Source organism: Theropithecus gelada, chromosome 9, assembly GCF_003255815.1.
Source record: "Theropithecus gelada isolate Dixy chromosome 9, Tgel_1.0, whole genome shotgun sequence".
Taxonomy (NCBI): domain Eukaryota; kingdom Metazoa; phylum Chordata; class Mammalia; order Primates; family Cercopithecidae; genus Theropithecus; species Theropithecus gelada.
The window spans coordinates 20,674,190-20,688,602 of NC_037677.1; the positions used below are offsets into that span (position 1 = coordinate 20,674,190).

Below are 14,413 nucleotides of genomic sequence, written 5' to 3' on the forward strand. Positions count from 1 at the left end.
TCCTGTTGTTAAACAATGCATAACTGTATATAAGATTGTTGATATTGTGTCATGGATCTCAGAGGCACTGTTCTGTCTTTCTGTTTCCTCCTGTCTCCCTCTTTCTCACTCACACTCCCTCTCCCCCTCTGCTAAAACTTAGAAAAAAATCATTCTTTCACCATTAAGCATAATGTTAGCTGGAGGCTTTTCACAGATGTCTTTTATCAGATTAAAGAAATGCATTTCTATTCCCAGATGACTGTTTCTATTAGGAAGGAGAGTGAGGTTTCATTTTTTAAAATCTGTATTTATGAAGATGAACTTATGGTTTTTCTTGTACATTTAATAGTTTTTTAATGAGTCACACTGATTGATTTTTGAATGTCAAACCATCCTTGAATTCTGGAGGTAAATCCCACTCGGTCATTGAAGTAGACATCCTTAAGGAGGCCTCCAGGATTCCTGCCTCTTGGTAGTCACATGTGTGTATTATCCCTTCCTCTTGATTGTAGGCATGAACTGTGACTTACTTCTAACCAATAAAATACAGCAAAAGTGATAGCATATATCATTATGTGATTATACTAGATAAAATTGTAGCACTTGTCCAGGAGTTTCTCACTTCCTTGTTACCTTTCAAGAAACAAATGGCCATGTTGCTTCCCCACATGACAAGGAATGACAATTGGCCTCTAGGAGCTGAGGCTGACCTCCAGCCAGCAGCCATAAAGAAACAGAATTTCTCAGTTCTGTAGCCACAAAGGACTGAATTCTGCCAATGAATGTATGACTTTGGAAGTGTATTCTTCCCCAGATGAAAACTTTGCCTTAACTGACCCTTTAATTGCAGAGGGACCAAGTAACCACACCCAAACTCCTGACTCACAGAAATTGTAATATGATAACTGTGTGTTGTGGTTTTTTTTTTTCCCCCACAAATAGCACTTTTTATTTGACACTAATTGAAGTCTGAACTTTAAACAGATTCTTGGACTGGTGGTTCATATCCATCAGCTCGTTCAACTTTAGCACCTGTCTTGTCCCCAGTGGCTTTTCCAGAACTACTGCCTTCACCATGAAGCTCCATGAGCTTTCCCAATTCAAACTTGGGCTTCTTCAGCATTTTTACTTTTCTAACAAAGACATCATGGAGAGGATAAATAGATTGGCAAGCCTTTTCTATGTCTTTTCCAATGTTGTCTGGAATCAATTTATTGACCACTTCTTTCAAGTCATTTGTCTGCACCTCTCGGGTCATGATTTCCATCATCTTCTTCCGGATTTGGCGGACCTGTTGGTGCTGAGCATAAGAGGTCTTCCGTATCTGATTGTTCCGTTTTTTAGTAAAACCAACACAGAAGAGACGAAGCAAGTAACCATCGGTAGTCTTGACATCAACATGAGCTTCAATCATTGTCTGCCACTTTTTGACCATGGAACACATTTTGTCACAGGTAAGATCCATGCCATGGAAGTTAGTCAGGCAGTTTTTGCCCTGAACATCTTCAGTAATCAGCTTGAATTTTCTAAATGCAACTTCATCATTCTGCAAATCAGCAAGACTCACTTCAAACACACGACCCTTGAGACCATCAGATGCAATTTTGGTTCCTTGGGTCCTGGTGACAAGCGTCTTTCCAATATTTCTTATATTGAACATAGCAGGTGCTTTCACATCATACCAATCTTTCTTAGAAAATGGATCAACCACTTTCTTCTTGGCTCCCTTTTTACTGCCTTTCATAAGGCGCTTGTTCTTGCCAACTGCCATGGTGCTGATCAGAGAGCCAAAAGGGCTGCGTTGTGTTTTAAGCTGCTACGTTTGTGGCAACATTGTTATGCTGCAGAAGGTAAATAATACAGATTTTGTACTGTAAGTGGAGTGCTGATATAATAAATACCTAAAATGGAAATGGCTTTGGAACTGGGCAATGGGCAGAGGCCAGAAATGTTTGAAGAACATTGGAATGAAACCTGACTTGCCTTGGACAAGCCATTAACAGAAATGTGGGCATTGAGGATGCTGCCAGTGAGGTCTTGGAAGGGAGCAGCATGTGATTGGAAACTGGAGGAAGAGGGGTCCTTCTTAGATAGTGACAGAAAGCATAGCACAATTGTCTCTTGAAATGTATGAAAAGTAGAACTTGAAAATGATAAACTTAGTTATCTAAAGATAATTCCAAGCAAAGTGCTCGAAGTTACCATTTTGCATATCCTTGCTCTCATAATACATTGTGTAAAGAGAGAGACAGATTGAGGGGAAAAAACTATTGAACTAATAGGAAGCAAGACTTGATTTTGGAAATTCTCAGCCTTTCCAAATGGCAAAATGTGCTAAAATGGAGAGACAGCTTCTAAGCACTCTCAGAAAACCACACACACGAGAAAAAGCCAAGGCTATGACTATACGATCTTTTACTAAAATCTCAGAAAGAGCAAAAGGCCAGAGGGTTCTGCCACACAAATGGCCCTTTCAAAAGATTAAGGGTGTGTCTCACAGATCTTCTCAATCAAACCACAGGGCCGCTAGGAGAATGAAATGCATTGTCCCTCAGCAACCTCTGCAGAAGCCCAAGGTAGAGAAGGACTTTTCTTAAAAAAAGATCTGTGGGTGAAGATGTGTCTAATGGAGTAAACCCCAGGGAAATTCATGGAAGGCCCACAAAGTTCTTGAGAAAATTCTTTCAGAAGAAACACTGCCAGCTTGGACTAAGAGGGACAGAGATAGGATCAAATGAACAGAGGCCCTTGTAACTCCAATTCTACTAGAAGGAAGCAGATTGATAAAATGACTCCAAACATGACTGACTTTCATTGAGAAAAGGAAAAATGACTCAGATGGTAGAACTAAGATCCCAGGAAGTAGATTCTAGAGCCGTGGAGAATTATTCCCAAAGTTTGAAATTTAATTAAAGAAATCTGAACATTTTCTCAGTTATATTTTGCAATTATTATGGATCAATGATTCCTTTTTATCTTCCATTTCCCCCTTTTTAAAGAAAAATGTCTGTAGCTTATTTCCTATACCCCTCTCAGAATTGTATCTTGGATGTTGAGGGAAGATAATTTGTCTCCTTCATTTACAGATTCATCAGTTGAGAGGAACTATGTATCCATGGAGCCCCGCCCACACCTGGCCTGATTTAGATAATAAAACTCTGGTCTTGAAGCAAATGCTGTTATTAGATTATATTCTTGGGGATCTTGGTGGGGGAGTAAAAGTATTTTGCATGTAGGAGAGACATGAATCATTGAGGACCAGAGGACAGACTACAACCACCACCAGTTGATATCCATGCCCTTGCATAATTCCTGCCCCTTGAAGGTAGGTAGAAAGTGGGACTTGCTTCTAGCCAATTGAACATGGCAAAGGCAATGGGTGATTGGGCACTATATGCGATTGCATATGTATGATTGCCTTCCATAAGAGTTTAACACTTGTCTTGCTGGAGTCTTTCATTACCTGTTAGGTTTTAAAGAAGAAAATGGGCAGGGCACAGTGGCTCATGTCTGTAATCCCAGCACTTTGGGAGGCTGAGGTGGGTGAATCACCTGAGGTCAGGATTTTGAGACCAGCCTGGCCAACATGGTGAAATCTTGCCTCTACTAAAAATACAAAAATTAGCCATGCATGGTGGTGTGTGCCTGTAATCCTAGCTACTTGGGAGGCTGAGGCATGATAATTGCTTGAATCCAGGATGCAGAGGTTGCAGTGAGCCAAGATTGTACCACTGCACTCCAGCCTGGGTGAAGAAGTGAGACTCTGTCTCAAAAAAAGAAAAAAGAAGAAGAAGAGGAGGAGGAGGAGGAGGAGAAGAAGAAGAAGAAGAAGAAGAAGAAGAAGAAGAAGAAGAAGAAGAAGAAGAAGAAGAAGAAGAAGAAGGAGGAGGAGGAGGAGGAGGAGGAGGAGGAGGAGGAGGAGGAGGAGGAGGAGGAGGAGGAGAAGGAGAGGAGGAAGAAGAAGAAAACGGCCCTTTTGGGGAACCCCAGATGGTCAGGAACTGTGGGTAGCCTCTAGGAGGTCATAAAAGCCTCTATTCAATAGTCATCAAGAAATAAAAGCCTTCAATTTTACAGCCACAAAGAACTGAATTCAACTAAAAATCTGTGTTCATAAGCAGATTTTTCTCCAAATGAGGGAACCTTGCTGTTACGGGCTGAATGGTGGCCCCAAAGATATGTCCACATCATCATGACTGGAACCTGGGAATATTACCTTATTTGGAAAAAGGATCTTTGCAGATGCAATTAGGTTAAGAAACTTGAAATAAGGAGATTATCCTGAATTATCTCGGTGCACCCTAAATGCCATCACAAATGTCTTGTTATTTTAAAGATTGCCTTAGGGTGTTGGTATACATCTCTAACTTATCATAGTATACCTTCAAGCAATATTATATCACTTCATGTATAGTATACCTTACAATAGTGTGTTTTATTTCCTTCCCTACTGGCCTTTATACTATTGTCATGTATGTTACATCCATATGTCAAAAATCTCATCTTATTATTTCCATTAAACAGTACAGTATCTTTTTATGAGATTTAAATAAAAAGAAAAACATTTTATATTTCCTATGTATTTACCATTTCCGGTATTTTTCATTCCTTTGTGTAGAACATATTTCCCTCTGGTATAATTTTTGTTTGGTCTGTATTATATATATAGTAATCTTTAATATCTTGTAATGTAAGTCTGGAGGTGATAACTAAAAGAACTAAATTCTTTTAGTTTTTGTAAGTATGAAAAAGTCTTTATGGTTACATTTGAATGATTTTTCTCACTGGATATAGAATTTTAGATTGTTTTGTTTTTCTTTTCTATAAATTAAAGGTGTCACTCCAGTTTCATCCCACTTGCATTGTTTCTGACAAGAAATCTGCTGTCATCCTTACCATTGTTCTCTGTATCTAACTTCTGTCTTTTTTTTTTCTGCCTGCTTTTCAGATTTCCTTGGTTTTATGCAATTTAATTAGGATGTTATTTGTAGTTTCCCTTAAGTTTTTCTTGTTCTTAGAGTTTGTTGAGTTTCTTGGATCTGTGAGTTTATAGCTTTCATCCAACTTGGAAATTTTTTGACATTATTTTTTAAAATATTTTTTCTGTTCCTTACTTTCTCTTCCTCTTCATAGACTACAATTACAACTATCTTAGTTTTCTTGCTAGTTTCCTACCACTCACTAGTGCACTGTTAATTTTAAATTATTTTATCTCTTTGTATTCCATTTTGGATGATTTCTAGTGGCATGTCCTCAAGTCTGCTAACTTTTCTTCTGACATATCTAATCCGTTGTTAATATCACCCTACATATTTTCATCACAGACATTGTAGTTTTCATCTCTAAAAGCTGATTTCAGGTCTTTTTAATACTTTCTATGCCTCTACTTTATTTTTTGATCTATGAAATACAGATGAAATGACTGTTTTAATGTCATTTTCTGCTAGTTGTAACACTTGTATCTGTTCTGGTCAGTGTTGGTTGATTGATTTATCTCTTCACTATGTGTTACACTTTTCTGCTTTTGTGCATGCCTGGTAATTTTTCATTGCAAGAACTATGTATTTTACCTCATTGGGTTCTGTACATTTTTGTACTTCTGTAATATTCCTGATCTTACTTCTAGTATACAACTATGTTACTCAGAAACAGTTTGAACTTTTCAGGTAACACTTCTAAATTTTGTTACTCAGAACCAGACCTGCTTATTACCCACTTCTGAGACAAGACTCTTACAGTTTGCTATGGACTGACTTGTGTCTCCCCCAAATTCATATGGCAAAGTGCTAACACCCATGTGACTGTACTGAAGATAGGGCATTTAAGGAAGTGATTAAGGTTAAATAAGGTCATAAAAGTAGAGCCCTGATCCAATAGAACTTGTGCTTATAAAAAAGGAAGAGACGCCGGGCGCGGTGGCTCAAGCCTGTAATCCCAGCACTTTGGGAGGCCGAGACGGGCGGATCACGAGGTCAGGAGATCGAGACCATCCTGGCTAACACGGTGAAACCCCGTCTCTACTAAAAAATACAAAAAACTAGCCGGGCGAAGTGGCGGGCGCCTGTGGTCCCAGCTACTCGGGAGGCTGAGGCAGGAGAATGGCGTGAACCCGGGAGGCGGAGCTTGCAGTGAGCTGAGATCCGGCCACTGCACTCCAGCCTGGGCGACAGAGCCAGACTCAGTCTCAAAAAAAAAAAAAAAAAAAAAAAAAAAAAAAAAAAAAAAAGGAAGAGACACCAGAGGTTGGTGTCATATGAGGACACAGCAAGAAGGTGCCTGTCTAGAAGCCAAAAAAGAGCCCTCATTAGAAACTCAGCCCTGCCAGAACCTGAATCTTGGACTTTCCAGCTTCCAGAACTGTGAGAATATACATTTCTGTTGTTTAAACCAATCAGTCTGTGGTATTTTGTTATCATAGCCCAAGCTCACTAATATATAAGTACACTACCAAGTGTGATGTCTAAGGTTTTCTTCTCTAGGCTGTTGGGGGAAAACATCATTTTTATCCCTATATGAGCACCAGCTACTATTCCTGCTAATATTTTGGGGTGTTTTTTTCCCTCCAAGCCTCGGGAGAGTGCACAGACATGCACTGACCAATATTCTCCTCAATACTTAATGGAGACTCTCTGTAGCTCTCCAGTTATTTCTTTATTCAATTTCCCTCTCTGGTATTCTGGCCTACACACTCTAGCCACGTTGGTATCCCAGAACTTTCCACTCCATCTCTTCAACTCAGGAGTCTTCTGGGCTGCAGCTGGGTCTCTTTCTGTGTGTCACAGCCTGGAATCTGTTACAAGGCAATAAACTGGAACATCTGTAGGATTCATCAATTTTATTATCTGTGTCTGAGGCATCATTGCTCTTTGTTGTTTAATGTCCATTGTTTTAGAAATCATTGTTTGCTATGGTTTGATTTTTTTTCATTTGTTTCACACAGAAGAGTTAATCTAGTCATGATTACTCCATTTTGATCAGAAGCAAAATCTCACTAGCATTTCTTTTACTTCTTTTTCATGGTTTCTATTTCTATACTAAAACTCTCTGTTTTCCTACAATGTTTACCTTTTCCACTACATCCTTTAAGTGTATTTATTATTATTTTAAAATTCCTGTCTACACTATCTCTAAGTGTGTTTCTATTGACTCTTTCTTCTCTTTACCATGGGTAACATTTATTTTCATCTCAAAGTTCCCACAAATTGTATTGCCTAACAGATATTTTATATAAAAGGACACTACAAAGGGAAATAAATAATACTCCTAAGAAGTGTCATGCCCTTGTCAGGTGTCAAGACTAGAGGACTAACTCTATCTGATAGGTGTCAGTCTGGGTCTGAGCTTTGTTTCAGTTTTAGTTTGATTCAGTTTCCCGCTGGTTTCAAATGTTTTGAGAGAGAGGTAAGTTTTCCCCTCCAGCAGGTTCTAGAATCTGAGAATTTGAGGGTCCACAGATTTCTTTATGTTATACACAAAGCTGCCAGTTTTTCCAACGAACCATAGGAGATCTCCCTCTGCCTTGGCTGCAAAGATCTGTGATGATCTCTCTTTACTCTCTGTACCTGTCCTCAAATTTCTGTTCCTCTGAAATCTGAAAGCAAGGTGTGCCTGCCCCTCCCCTAATCTTTGGTCATTAAAATCCCATAGTGCCTGAGATGCTTTTCTCTCTTCTCTCCTGGTCTCTCCTCCACCTTTAGACATCAGCTGCCTTGCACTTTGGAAAGACCCCTTATACTTTGTGAGGATCTCTCTAAGCTATCTAGTCCCAACGTTTAACATAAGCACCCATGAACTTGGTGAAAACCTACATTAAAAAGTTGATAAGTGGATACAGATTTGCTCTGTGGATAGAACTCCTTGATATTCTAATTTTTCACGTTATCTCACACATAGCCATTACAATTTTCTTATAAGTTTGAAGGGTTTCTCCCTGCCATCTAAAGTAGATTTCTCCTGTCCCACTGATTCTTCTTGGTTTGGTTTTTTGGGCAAGAGTGGCAGATAGCTTCTTTTGACTTTCTACATCATAACCAGAAACAAAGGTCCCCTAACCTTCCTCATAACCCTCTGCCTCATCAAAAATGAAAAGTGCCTCTTTCTTACAGATGTTTCTGTCATAGATGACATTCCATCTCTCACTGTGTTTGCCTGACTCCCCTGAGGACTGGGAGGGCTGGGACAGAGAACTGGGGTTTCCAGATTTGGAAGGAAACTCTGAGGTCATCCTGTCCAGGATGTTTCTCACTTGGGAACTTCTTCCTTGGGCTCTCTCACACCGAGCTACTTTTCTGTCTGTGTGTTTCAGTGTCCGTGTGTCGTCTTCACCACGTCTGGTGGCATGTAACCTGGTGACTGCCACTCTACAGTGGGCTCAACTTTTTTTCTCCCTCTGAATTTTGAACATAAAATCAAAACAACATCTAGAAAACATTCTGTGTGTTCAAGCAGCTGTGTCTGGTTTGGCCCGCACTTTGGGCTGGGACTTGGTCAGTGCCATCTTTTTATCCAAAGTGGCTCAATCCATCTGAATTCACTATCCCTGGTCTTATTTGATGATGAAGTGACTAAGTGCTTAACTTGGGTTTGGAGTTTTATTTATTGTTTTTTGTTGTTGTTGCTGTGATTTGAACTATGTCCATTTATTTTGGTTTTGTTTTTTTTTTTCACTTGGTAGCTTGTAGTGGCAATAAAAGTTTAAAGGAAGCCCAGCTCCTAGTTATAGCAAAACACTCTTTAATAATGACTTTTTGCATAATTAAAAACAGGACTTGTAAATTTCTGAATAATTCATCATTATATTGGCCAAATGGAACTGTACTATGGTTAATGCAGGAGAATCACTTGAACCCAGGAGGCAGAGATTGCAGTGAGCCAAGATCTTGCCACCCCACTCCAGCCTGGGCAATAGAGTGAGACTCTGTCTCAATTGAAAAAAAAAAAAAAAGAAAGAAAGAAAGAAAAGAAAACCATTTACTAAGAACTGGGATTACCTGGCAGCAGTAATACAGCTACTATCATGTATGAAATACCTATTATATGTCAGGTCCTACAATAGGTTTTTTATTTGCATTATCCCATTTAAACTTCATAACACCCCTAATTAAGAGGTTCCAAATGATTACCTCAATTCACCAACACAAAAGCTGGAAGCATCCCAAGATGACAGAGCTAGTGAGTGTGTCTGCAATGCCAGGGCTGTCAATCCCAGAGCCTTTCTCTGAAGCCAGGCTGTCTCCTGTCTTAGGGGCAATTTTTTCTCCTACTTCTTCTCTCCTCCTCTGCACAAATCACTCCATAATCCAGCAAGATTCCTCTCCCATCCTTGTTACTTGGAATCCAGCTTAATGCCTGCCTGAGGCAGATCGATGGCACTTTAGCTACCATCCTCATCTCTGAGTTTCTTCTCCTCCTTTCTCACCTTAGCTATACACTGCCTCCACAATAGGTGTATTCAAGGAAATGCTGTTGTAGGAGTTATATTAAGAAATTATTTTAGGCAGATAGACAGGAAAGGGGATCCTTGGGAAGTTTTCGTTCTTAAAGCAGCTCTTAAAGTCAGGTCAGTAACCTTTGCTATTCAAATGCCGGCATTAGAAACTGGGTCCACCCAAACATGGCGATTCCCTGCCTTCTTGACTTTGACCCACATGTTCCTGGCAACATGGCCGCCCCCACATATCCCCATGTGGGTAGAACATCATGGCTCCTGTATTTGCATATTAAATGGCTATGGTGGGAGGGCCAGCTTTTTCAAGGGCTACATGAATGACCTGCCTGGTCAAACCAATCCCCTAAGCCCTATGCAAATCAGACTCTGCCTCCTCCAGCCTCTGCATATACCTGGCTGGTATCCACCACACTTGGGGTTCCCTCTCTCAGCTTTGGAAAACTCCTCCCTCTGTCTCTGTACAGGGAAGCTTCTTCTTTCTTTCTTTCCGCTTCTTTCTTGCCTATTCAATTCTCCACTTCTTAAAACCACTCCAGTGTGTCCATGTAGTTTTATCTAATTCGACTCCAGACAAAGAATCCTCCACTCATCGGAGCTGTATCAACGTGGGCCTGGCAGAGGAGGGGGAGAGTGGAGGGCTAGTTCCATGATGTGAGGGCATGGGATGCAAGCTTTCCACCATTAGAGTCTACCTGGGTAGACAAAGGGTGTGGAGAACAGAAATCAGAACAATGATCGTCTCTGGGATGGCATGGGGGAGCTGGGAAGGACAGGTGGAAACTCCTGAGGTGGAAGTGTCCTAGCTCTTCTTTGGAGTATTGGCAATTTGGATACATTTATCAAAACTATAGAACTCTACACTTAAAATATATCTATTTTATGCATAAAACTATACATCAATAAAATTGTTATTATTTATTTTTGTGTTTATTTATATATTTTTCGAGATGAGGTCTTGCTCTGTCACCCAAGCTGGAGTGCAGTGGTGTGATCCTAGGTCACTGTGGCCTCAAACTCCTGGGCTCAAGTGATCCTCTTGCCTCAGCCTCACAAGTATCAGAATGACAGGAAAATGCCACTACATCCAGCTAATTTTTTAAAAAATTATTTTAGAAATGTGGGTCTGGCTATGTTGCCCAGGCTGGTCTTGAACTCCTGGCCTCAAGTGATTCTCCCACTTTAGCCTCCAAAGCATTGAGATTAGAGGCATGAGCCACTGATCCCAGCCCAAAATATATTTTTTATACACACACACACACACACACACATATATATATTTTTGAGATGGAGTCTCGCTCTGTCACCAGGCTGGAGTGCAGTGGCATGATCTTGGCTCACTGCAACCTCCGCCTCCCAGGTTCAAGCAATTCTCCTGCCTCAGCCTCCCGAGTAGCTGGGACTACAGGTGCGCACCACCACGCCCGGCTAATTTTTGTATTTTTAGTAGAGACGGGGTTTCACCTTGTTGGCCAGGATGGTCTTGATCTCTTGACTTTGTGATCCACCCACCTTGCCCTCCCAAAGTGCTGAGATTACAGGTGTGAGCCACTGCGCCCGGCCTAAAATATATATTTTAAAACGATGCAGGTGCTATGGCATCCAGATGGCTACATTTCAAATGGCATGGCTTTTGCCTTTGATAGCCTGCTCCCATCCTCACGCAGCCCCCTTGCTCCAGTTATACTCTTGAGCTAGCTTGCTGACCCTTGATTCTCATCAAAAGAGCTTTACAAGCTTTTGGGGAAGCGGGGTTCAAGGACATCAGGCCAAGAAAGATCCATGTCCAAGAGCACCCGAGATCCTGAAAGGAGAAGTGGACACAGTACCAAGGCATGAATGGGACACCTACAGTGGACAAGCTTAGCAAAAGGTTCTCTGGTCCCTGTTATGACTCAAGAGGGACAGGCCAGCTCTACTTGTGCTCTTCTAGAAACCAGAAGGGGTGAGGGTGAGGAAAGAGAGAGACCCTCTCATATTGTTTTATACTCAGTACCTGTTTTAAGAAAAAACAATAAAGTGAAACCAAAGACAAGCAGCCCAGCGCCACGCCCGGAACCAGGCCTGGGTCTGCCTGGCCTAAACCCAGTAGTTAAAAATCAACTCATGACTTAGAAACCGATGTTCCTGACGTTGTATAGAAGAACATTGTGAAGCTCCCTGCCCTGTTGTGTTTCACTCTGACCACCAGTGCATGCAGCCCCTGTCACACACCCCCTGTTTGCTCAAATCAATCACAGCCCTTTCATGTGTAATCTTTACTGTTGTGAGCCCTTAAAAGGGACAGAAATTATGCACTTGGGGAGCTCAGATTTTAAGGCAGTAGCTTGCCGATGCTCCCAGCTGAATGAAGCCCTTCCTTCTACAACTCGGTGTCTGAGAGGTTTTGTCTGCAGCTTGTCCTGCTACATTTCTTGGTTCCCTGACCAGGAAGCGAGGTAACTGACAGATGGCTGAGGCAGCCCCTTAGGCGGCTTAGGCCTGCCCTGTGGAGCATCCCTGCGGGGGACTCCGGCCAGCCTGAGTGATGTGATCCAAAGATCACTCCCGGGTAGGCAATTGTCCCGGTGGAACGCCTCACCACAGCAGCACGTAGCAGGCCCCCACGGAGGATTAACACAGTGGCTGAACACCGGGAAGGAACTGGCACTTGGAGTCCAGACATCTGAAACTTGGTAAGACTAGTCTATAGAACTTGCCCCACTCCATCTGAGTGGAAGCGTGGCCTGATCACCCACAGTGTGCCTGGATTGGCACTTTTGTTCTGGTTTTGACTTGAATTGCTGGATACTTTGGTTTTGGTTTTGACTTGGCTTAAATTTCTTGGTACTCGGATTTTGAATTTCATGGTATTCTGATTTAGGTTTGGTATAAACGATAAAAGTGTGTGTGCCCTCTTTACCCATTCTTTGTTTTGTGGTGAGTGTGTGTGGTGTAAGTGTGGTATTTTGTCTTGAGAAAACATGGGTCAGGCGCAAATAAGCCCATCCCATTAGGAAGTATGTTGAAAAATTTTTAAAAAAAAGAAAAAAAAAGGAGGGGAGGCAGAATTTATATAAAAAGAATGTTATATGGTAAATTCTGGTCCTGAAATAAATTAACTGGTTATTTAAAAAAAAAAAAAAAGTTTGTAATGAGTCAAAAAGTTGAGACATGTCAAAAAAAAAGTTGTCTGTAAAATTTGTAAAAGACAAAAAGTGATAAAAAATTTTTATGCAAAAATGTTATATAATTTAAAAGTAATAAGGCCTCCTGAGTACTATTAAAAAAACAATTTATGTGTAAGGTGTATAAAAAAAGGTAAAATATACCTTTAGTAAAAAGATTAAAATGAGGCATAAGAATGTGGATTTTTACCTACATTAAAAGGTTAAAAAAATTATTGTTTTAAAAGTTTAAGCAAGTTTTAAAACATTAATTGGAAAAAAAATCTGTGTGTAAACATATTAGCTAAAATTAAAAAGGTATCATCCAGTTTTTCTGTGAACTGGACATTCAAGTAAAAATGCAACAGGTTTTTCTTAAAACATCAACCTGCTTTTTAACAAAAATTATAAAAGGTTAAAAAAAGTCTGTAAAATCTTACCTGATAGTCAAACATAAAAAATTAGATAAATATGTCTGTAAGATTTTATTAAAATTAAGATTAACATTAATAACACACTAATATAAAGATAAAATTTAACTTATCTGGGATAAAAATCATACAAAAAGCATTATTAAATATAAAATGGTGTTTAGCTTTTTTTGGTCTGAAACTAATAAAAATAGGTGCTAAAGGAAACATTGATTTTACTAGAGGATCATAGAAGTTAAAGACTGAAAACAAACTTTGGCAATTAAGACAGCATACCAAGATGCAAATGCCTGGTTGAAATGGATCAAATATTCCATCTGCATGTTAAACAAAAGCAATTGTTATGCTTGTGCACATGGGCACATGGCAGGCCAGAGGCCCTGATTGTCCCCTTTCCACTAAGGTGGTCCTCCAGACCACCAGGCATGGGCTGCATGCTAGCTCTTTTCCAGGATTCTACAGCCTTGAGTAATAAGTCATGCAAAGCTCTCTCTGTTATATCCCAAAGTCCCTGCGGGTCAACCCCTGAGGGCCATCCAGCTTCTGTCTCCCAACACTAAGTTCACTTTGTGTCTCTCACGGCAAGGAGGAGACTTAGTATTCCTTGGACACCTGAAGGGATGCAGTGAGCTTAAGAATTTTCAAGAGCTTATCAATCAGTCAGCCCTTGTTCATCCCCAAGCAGATGTGTGGTAGTATTGTGGTGGATCTTTACTGGGTACTCTGCCAAATAACTAGAGTGGCCCTTGTGCTTTAGTCCATTTGGCTATCCCTTTCACCCTGGCATTTCATCAATCAGAAATAATAATAATAATACATCATAAAGCAAGAGAAGCCCCTTATAGGTGTTTCAACTCTCACATCTATTTAGATGCAATTGGAGCCCTGCAAGAAATACCAGATCAATTTAAAGCTTGAAATCAAATAGTTACAGGATTTAAGTCAATATTTTGGTAGATGACAGTGAATAAAAATGTAGATGAGATAAACTACATCTATTACAACCAACAGCAATGAGCTTTTCATGAGTTAAAAAGAAAAACTCATGTTGGCCCTAGCCCTGAGGCTACCTGACCTGACAAAACTCTTTACACTCTATGTGTCCAAAAAAAAAAAAAAAAAAAATTGGCAGTTGAAGTTCTAAGCCAGACTGTAGGGCCCTGGCCAAAGCCAGTGGACTATCTTTCAAAACAACTAGACGGGGTTTCTAAAGGTTGGCCCCCATGTCCGAGAGCCCTAGCAGCAATGGCCCTGTTAGCACAAGAAGCAGATAAACTAATTCTTAGGCAAAACCTAAACATAAAGTCCCCCCATGCTGTGGTAATTTTAATAAATACCAAAGTACACCATTAGGTAATAAATGATAGACTAACTAGGTACCAAAGCTCACTCTGTAAAAATCCCCGCAT

General features: G+C 40.4%; 1 pseudogene across 1 annotated transcript; it reads right to left on the reverse strand.

The window, feature by feature from the left end:
• Window positions 1-915: 915 nt before the first annotated feature.
• Window positions 916-1,772, reverse strand: LOC112631592 (annotated as a pseudogene). The gene has a single exon (XR_003121155.1). The product of XR_003121155.1 is annotated as a 40S ribosomal protein S3a pseudogene (transcript).
• Between the last annotated feature and the right edge of the window lie 12,641 nt (window positions 1,773-14,413).